Genomic DNA, 8,763 nt, shown 5'->3' with positions numbered 1-8,763 from the left:
CTGAACGCCGGCTCGATAACATTTCGACATGATGAGTGATGAAAATTGTATCACTCTCGTACATTACGAAAACGATGCCGTTATCCGCTCGTTAAGTTCTCGAACTCTTGGAAATGATATCTAATATCGGAGCCCTTATACGGTGTCATATATCCAAGCCTGTGCACGAACCCGGAGTCAACAAGGTAATATTTTCCGTTTGCTAGTTGTGAAAAATTTATTTCCAGACTATGAATAGCTCGGGCCAAAATGCGGCTGGCGTGCATGTTTCCTGTTGTTCCTGGCAAAACAAACGTAAAGCATAGGTTGAAATCGCAGGCCGCCAACACGTTCTGTGTCGGAATACCCTTTCTTCCTATGAAATCCTCCCTTTTGTGCCTCGACAACATAGCTCTAATATACGTCCCATCAATTACACCAATGCAGTCCTACAATTTCACAATCATACGTGGCCGTTGGCCAGATTATAAACTACGTCACCGTTGCTAGGGTTATGAAAAGATATATCGTGATTGAGTATCACAAACCTAGAACAAAGGGTAGCTCTTCAGATCGGGGCGATGGTTGGCAGCACCTTCGTTGTATGACGGATCTGGTTTTACCATTGTAACAGCAAACGCCAAGTATGCCCGTAGCACTACCTTAAAATAGTGCCCGATGGTCTATAGCGAGTGATCGAACAAAGTTTGCACTTGTCGATATCCTTTTTCGTGCACAAGTATGCACAAGAACATTCTCACTAGCTCGTACACGTTGATTTCGCACTGTTCGATATGTCGTACTGGTCACGAAGAATGTGGGTAAAGTGCATGAACATGGGCGGATACATCCGAAATTCCTAAAAACAAGTTTGCAAATTAACATGCATATTCTCTAGCATGAAAATGTGGCCACAGCATGTAGTTGGGAATGAATACCGACGTGCTCCATTCAGTGCAAAGTACTCGCGAATAACACGCTCTGCAACTCGACAATATTCGAGCCACGTGGTAATGTCCTCCTCTAACTGCTGCATCACGTCTTCTTCGAAACCCCACCCTTCGTTGAACATGGACTAAATGTCACAATCCATGTCCGAACCCGATACGACAATTGAGTCATCCAACATCTCCCCCGTTTAAAGGAAATAATAGTGATTAGTTTACAGTGTGTGAAGGTGTTTCTATGTTTCAACAGTCGGATACTCTCTCCAATTGAATCCATTTGCGTCTAGCATTTATAGAAAGCAAGCGGTACTAATGCACAACCCTTTCCAAAAAGTCCGAGAACATTTTTTCAATAGGGAATAGATTACTTGAAGACTCATTATTGCAGGTTTTAGGGAATATATTCCCTACCAATTAAAGAGAGCTACATTCCCATTTGTTTTACTCTTAATCACATGCAATGTGGAATTAAATAATATAAAAGGTACACACCACAACCTTTCTAGCAAGTTCACATGGTAAATGGAATATATATAATAATACCTAAAGTATGTAAGTTTGGGGTCCATCTTAATAAGGTCAACCTTGTTAAGAGGAGTGTCACAATTCTTTATATATTGGTCATTATTTCGATATTTTACCGATGTGGGATTATATTCCCTTAACATGCCCCCGCAAGATGGTGGCTCGTTTGAGCAGACCAATCTTGAAATCCGTGTGCTCATTTTTAGAGACTTAATCGGATCGAATCGCTCGTTGGAGCTTAATGGGCTCTGATACCATGTCAAGATTTGGGGTCCATCTTAATAAGGTCAATCTTGTTAAGAGGAGTGTCCCAATTCTTTATATATTGGTCATTATTTCGGTATTTTACCGATGTGGGATTATATTCCCTTAACAAAGTACACATCACCAGGATGGCAGTAAGATTCACATGAGGCAAAAAAATTGTCTACTGCCAAATTTCATGATACAGCTCTGCCCACGCCTAGGATGGAGAAAAAAGTTCGGAACGTGAAAAGCATGAAAATAAAATAAACACCACCACCACATAAGCATAAGACGATTCAGTCACCCCTTTCGTTGATGCATCAGATTGTCTCGCTCGAAGCAGTACTCCACAAACTTGAAGCAAAGAAGTGGTGTTTTCGCAGCATAATAAGAACTCTGATTATCTTTGTCGCGGAGGAGCCATAGGCTGAACGGGTGGAGCACATCACCTTTCGTCACGTAACCGGACGACAGAAGTTCTTCGACACACTTGACGACTGACATTCCTCCTTTACTATGTGACCTTGCAATTGAGGCAAGATCCGTTTCGACGCTAACCATCTGCTCGAGCGACGTCAAAACATCTCGAGCATTGTACCGTTTCTTCTTTCCCTTCTCCCTGCGTTGTTTTCCTTTGCGTTTATCCCTACTGCGTCTCCCAGAAATGTCCATGCTCAGTTTTCTATGCCTTCATTCGGACCATCACTAGAATAGGTTCACTCCGCGTTGATTGGCAACCTGTCACCGACATCGTCTCGACACTATCTTTATCGAGGTCGAATCCATGGCGCGACAGCTTCGACGGCGATAACGCATACTTAGACAAGTCTCCGGTGTCACTGAAAAGTTTTTCGTATGTCATAAATCTCCCTGCAGTCCATGTGCTTGTACTTCACATACTTCAAGTTTTCCTGTTTCCAAACAAGAAGGAAAAAAAGGATTAGAAAGAATACATAATAATGATATGACTAAAGGAACACAGGAACATGCCAAGGCACTCAATTGGGACATCATTCACCGTTAATCACATGCATATAAGAGAGCAGAATATATATAAAAACCTAAAAAGAATAAATATTTTACTGACTGAAGAGGTAATGCCATTAGTACCTAACAAGAAGGTGTTTGTTATGCAAAAAAGGTGTTTCTACATCCTGCTAGAGAGGGCATATGACACCTTAAAACTGTCAGTATAAAACTCTTCGTATATAAAGTAAAGATAGGAATCTCCATTTACTAAAATAGGACTTGTACATATGGAAGGGATGTATGAAACAGAAATAGGACTGAAGGTCAATTTCATGACTACCTATGGCATAACAACTTTAAAAAGCCTTACATATAAGTGAGGTTTAAAGATTACTAAAAGTTGAGAATATTTCTATTAATTTCCAGTGTGAAATGGTTTACCAGGTCACTATGATTCTCTATGAAGTTCGAAGGTTATAGCGTCCTATACTCATGCTCCTTATACTGTTATTTTTTTTTTTTTATCTTATCCTATCATGTTGAAGTTGTCGTTTTAGAGTCATGAAACGGTAATTTCAGTACAACCTTCGCTTAATCAATAAGTGAAATTTTGCAGTATCTACTGTCCATAGAAGTGTAGAAATGTTGCACATGAACCCTATTATTCAACACATTACCGTTGTTCTTTGTCAAATTACAAATTCCCAACGTTATTATTCTTAATAGCAGCAACATGTATACTTCAAAATTTCCATACCACATATGTCAATCGGTTCTTGACTAGTAGATAACCAGTACAAAGTCTATAAACTACATTTCCTATCATATCATGAAGGTTGATGGGAGCCATGAACCTTTTTCTATCAATTGGTTTGAATGATTCCCATTGAGGTTTGCTTTCCATTAATTTATCGAATGCCTGCCACTAGTAAGTTAAGTAATAGTTAAATATACTATTACACTAGCAATGGTATAATTACGTACAATATTAGTGTTACAGTGTCGAATCAAATCTCCTAAATTATGCCCCCGTTTGTTTCCCATTCTTTCCTCATTAAAATGAAAAATATAACCGTTATCCATTACATCAAACCATCAAATTTGAATTTTTATTTATTGTGTGGGACCCGTAACGGCTATATTTTTCATTCTCATTTTTACATTAATGTGTACCAAACAGAGCTTATGTAATCTTCTATCTACTCATACAGCTATACCATTGCTCCCATGAAACCAGCAAATTGTAATAATAAGAAAAATAAATCGGGCATCACAAATCGGGCCAGTAAGTTATAATGGAACGCAGCATATGGTACCTTGATTTTGCATTCCCACCAATGCTCAGGGGTGATGATATTACCGATGCTGGAGCGGTACTCAATTCCCGTGCTCCGCAGCAGCTCGAACAGGTGTTTATGTTACTCCCGTAGTTTTCCCCAATAGTTCTTCATTTGCGATGTGGTCCAATTCTTTCCTGTCGTCCTGTTGAAAATCTCAGTGATACGCTGCCATCCTTTCGTGGAGAAGCATTTCCCGTGTCGGTGGCCTTCAGCAGTCACCATTTCGCACGTTGTAATGAAGATCTTGCACTCCGGTGAGTTCTATTGAATATAATTTAAATTCCTTTCTGTTGTATAGCTGCTGACATGGCAGATTTGTTAGCATTTTATTCTTTCTGTTTCTCCTTTACAGCTTTAATTTTGTTAGTTAGTTAGAGCTACACCCTATATATACACTTGTAAAGATTGATCAGAATGTGAAGAGAAAATTTACCATCACGCATTCTCTTGCTTCAGCAATTCTGTTTTTCAGATTTTGTTAAGTTCCATTTGGCAGCCTTCCGCACCGCTAGCTATGGGTTTGGGGGTCGGATGCAACAGAATGCATTTGCTAGGCATAGCCACCGGTGTTGTGCTGCAAGGCAAAAGCTGTGAGACTCGCAACGACAATATCATATAAAACAACAAAATGCATTACTTGGCAAATGGGGAAGGGAGAAAAAGCCAGTGTCACTGTGAGATGCACTAATCCTCGAACAACTCAATATCCTACGCTACGGAGTTTCATTTTCGATCGAGTGGGGAAAATGGACAGTGTATGATCCTGTTTACAAATTATTGTTTCCTTAATAACATACAAGTGGACAGGGTAGAGCAAAATGAGAAACACATCATCCGAAAATGGGAAATAACAGTACGAAAATGGACATAGGTTGTCATTGTAAGATCTACTAAGTAATTAATTTCTTCAAAATCAATTGCACAACCAACGTTCTGAATTACCAAACGTGACTTTCACATTCGGGTAGACTGGGTCATATGTGGAACGGACGCAACAAGAAATTGGGAAAATAGGGGACAAACGCTACTATTGTGCAGCCAGACATGCGGTGATCGAATGTGAGCACGAAGGATGTAGAAACTTACTAGGTATTCGGGAACATAGTCCCACTACTGGCCGTAGTTGTCCATTGTCGTCGATTGGGTAGTGATGGAAGAGAGAATGTCGAAGTAGCTCTTCAATGGGTTGAAGTTCTGATGCAAGGAAACTGTTGATCTCGTAGTCGCGTCGCTCAAATCCCGTCGGTAAGTCGTTGGCCGACGACGCTACGGTGGACGGAGGAGCTGTGAAAATGGCCGAAGAGACGAATGCTGGGGAGTCAAGATGCGCAGTGTAGGTCGATTGGGAAATTAGTGGTAGGGATGAAATACAAATCTTGGGAAAATATAAGGAAAGCGTAAACAATACGAGGGCAAAATCATGTGCTTTCCACCTTAGCTATTGGGAGACACATTGTACGATTTACCTCCTTCACGATGACTCAGAACAGAATCGGTGAGAGCCCTTAAAGTTGGGATTCAACCTTTTTTGAGGAAGCATGGCTCAACGACATTGTGCTAGCGCTCAACGACATTGTGCTGTCCAATCATCACTGCAGGAGAATGAGAAATGGGCAAAAAAATTAGAATTGGGCAAAAAAAAAAAAGAGCACCAAATGTAAGCTAAACAAGATTAAGAGAGAGAACGACGATAATGTATGACAATTCTCCAAAAGTTATATCTTACACTTTTAATCTGAGAAGTCAAATGCTTGTCTAACTTTCTAAGAAGAAGAGTTTGCGAATATGTGGAAATAATTGTGAGAACTTAAAATATGAATATATGGCTATGTGGGAAAACGTCTAATCAATTATTAAATTAAGGATTTGTGTGACAAAGTTTTTTTATGCAAATTTTAGCATATTTTGATAAAAAAAAATGATGAAATATGTAATTAAAAAGGTCATAAAAGTTCGATTCCCATAAAAATATATTATTAAAATTTGAAATTTGACCAGGCAAAAATGTAATGAAAGATGTAAAGAGTAACTTTAGTAACAATTATATATTTTCCAAGTGAAGTTACTTGAAGCACAGGTAGTTTGAATTCTTTCTTTGAATACATAAAGATAAAACTGGCTCTCTTTTAACCACACATTCGAATACTCTAGCAAGAAAGTTTATTAAACAGAGTAATATTTGAAAGATTAAAATCAAAAATCAAATTCTTTTTAGTTTCGTATAAACTGTATACATCTTAAATAAAAATAAAAAATAAAAATCTGATCCTTTTGTAATGTAGCAAAAGCTACACAGAGAAAAGAAGAAAAGTAGTAGGTCTTGTATTGGAGAATAAAAATTTATCTGCCTCTTAAAAATGGGCTTTAATCTTATCAAACACACTCCTCTGGTTTGAGTGGGTGAAATTAGACAGTGTGTTGGGGAAGTTCTTCAATTCAATTGTCTCGTGGAAATATGGTCATACGCTATTGTTTTGGGAGTCAGCGAGTCGGGTCGAGCCGGCTTGTGAGCTGAAACTTGTGGCTCATGCTTGGTCCCGCCAACATTTTGAGACTTGGTTTGGAACTTTACCAAGCCGAGCCAGCTCGCTGTTTTTCTAATTTTTTTTTAAAATTTGTAAAATTCTAAATTCTTTTCAATAATGTAAATGTTCTACATTTTATACTAATTGTAGTTTAAGTAAAAATTACAACCATTCTCATGATTTTTTTTTGGCCCTCTGTCATGAGCCATTTTTGGCCCCCAGGCTCAGGCCAAGTCGAGCTTTAGCCAGGTCGATGGGCTCTTTTGTCATCCTTATTGTTACCAAACTCCACGAGAGGAAAACTCATAAGGTGATTATGCAACTAATAATGTGCTTTCTTGCCCTCGGGTTGTAGGTCAGGTTCAAGTTAAAATCATAATCATCATTTTAGCTAAACAACAAGGAGAATGCTCTGTGCATTCTCCTACAGGGGTTTTACCGACCCCTCACTGTAGGGATTGGTCCCATATGAAAAAAAAATGCACCGGGGCCCACGCTTAGTGTTGTCTAGCAGGGCACCCAGCATGGTCCAAACAAGAATTTAATGTCAAAATCTTGAAACTGAAATTAGAACATCATAATATTAGGTTCACGTCATCCTAGTGATAGAAATTTAGTCAAGCGTCATAAAGTTACAAAACCAATGAAGAATATTGAGACATCACATGGAATATGAATTTTAATTATAGCAAGACAAAGGGAAAAAGCCAACTCTTGAGTTTCTTCAATGATTCTTGAATAATCTCCGAGTATCTTCTTCACCTAAGATCCATACAATAATCTTCAATTTGTGTGGAGGATTGTGTTCTTGTCTCATGCTTCTTATTTTTCTCTCTAATGAATGATAACTCCATATTTCAGTCTCCCAAGTTAGGTTAAAAACGAGCCTGAATCGTATTCCATCATTTCCATGTATAGGTTAAGCCAAATTAGAAATGAAATTTGTGCTGCTGGAAACTACCATGCGATAATATGGTATCTTCTGTTGCAATTGCATGCTCTTTTGCATTGCGAGAATTCATTCCAATCACAAGTGCCAAGAATTAAAGTCGCTTTAAAACGCCTGGTGAAAACATGTGACAATCCTAAGATATTTATACTAAAACCTTTATCTTCTCGCATTATTAATTTTAAGTTCTTGTTTGGTATGATTATTTGGTATGATATATTGTCTAATATTAATAAAGTATGCACAATGTTGCAAAGAGAGAATGTGTATATTTATGCTGCTCTTAATGATTTGAAAACACTTATTTCATTTTTTGAAACATATAGAAAAACAAAATTTGAATTTGATGAGATTAATGCTAAAGAAATTGCTGCTTAAAATAGAAGTTGAACCTGCAGTTCATGGAAAACTTATCACTAATAGAAAAAGACACTTTAATGAATATATTGATGATGAGATAACACATTCAGTTGAAGATTCTTTTAAAATTGATTATCTCTTATCTATAGTTGACCATACCCTTTCTTCACTTAAATTAATTTTTGAATAATTTTAAAAAGAGGAAATTGCTTGAAATGTCCACTTTCACAAATCCTTGCAAAAAAGTCTATTTTGGAATATTTTAGACCAAAATACCCCAGTGAACAATTTATTATTCCACACAAAGACAAGAAATGGACATTTTTGCAAAAATTTTATTAGCCAATAAATTTTTGACATATAACCTGTCATATTTATTTCAAAAGTGCATATGTCAAATCACAATTAATGTTATTTTTCTCATTGACACAGAAACGTCGAGAATTACATTTTAAGTGTAGAGAATTGTCATGTTCGGAATAAAATGTCATTCTAAAGATTTAAAATGTCGAGAACAACATTTGAAATGTCGAGAACATTTAATATTGTGACTTGACATGTGTACTTTTAAAATATAAATGGGATTCAAATGTCGAGAATAACATTTGAAATGTCGAGAATATCATTTTAAGGTAAATTCTCATGAAAACTACTTCTCGAAATCCGCAACAAATTGAAAAAATAAATAAATTGCTTCTTTTTTCATAAAGGGCGTAATAGACAATTTAGTGCTAAATTTAAAAAGAAGATATTTTTCAACTAACACCCATGAAATTAGACATTTTTTAAAATTCCTCTTTTAAAAATATGAAAATAACTTTTTGAGTTTTCAATTGATTTTTTAAAAAAAAATTATTGAAAACTTTGGATAATAATTCTTTCAAGTGTTGTTGTGATAAGTTTTAATGACAATAATTCTAATA

At 37.0% G+C, this 8,763-nt stretch overlaps 1 long non-coding RNA gene across 2 annotated transcripts; it reads right to left on the bottom strand.

The window, feature by feature from the left end:
- Positions 1 to 1,861: 1,861 nt before the first annotated feature.
- LOC111403871 lies at positions 1,862 to 5,419 on the bottom strand. Of its 2 annotated transcripts, none has more exons than XR_002704578.1 (4): positions 5,093 to 5,419; positions 4,440 to 4,580; positions 3,983 to 4,307; positions 1,862 to 2,608 (listed from the first exon to the last, which is right to left on the bottom strand). It is a non-coding gene; the product is annotated as an uncharacterized LOC111403871 (long non-coding RNA). The 2 variants fall into 2 exon arrangements; XR_002704577.1 differs by having other exon boundaries at positions 3,983 to 4,304.
- Positions 5,420 to 8,763: the final 3,344 nt, after the last annotated feature.

Source organism: Olea europaea, chromosome 11 (assembly GCF_002742605.1).
Source record: "Olea europaea var. sylvestris chromosome 11, O_europaea_v1, whole genome shotgun sequence".
NCBI classification, from domain to species: domain Eukaryota; kingdom Viridiplantae; phylum Streptophyta; class Magnoliopsida; order Lamiales; family Oleaceae; genus Olea; species Olea europaea.
Note: the sequence above shows the minus strand (reverse complement) of the source record. Positions and strands in the feature narration are given on the sequence as shown.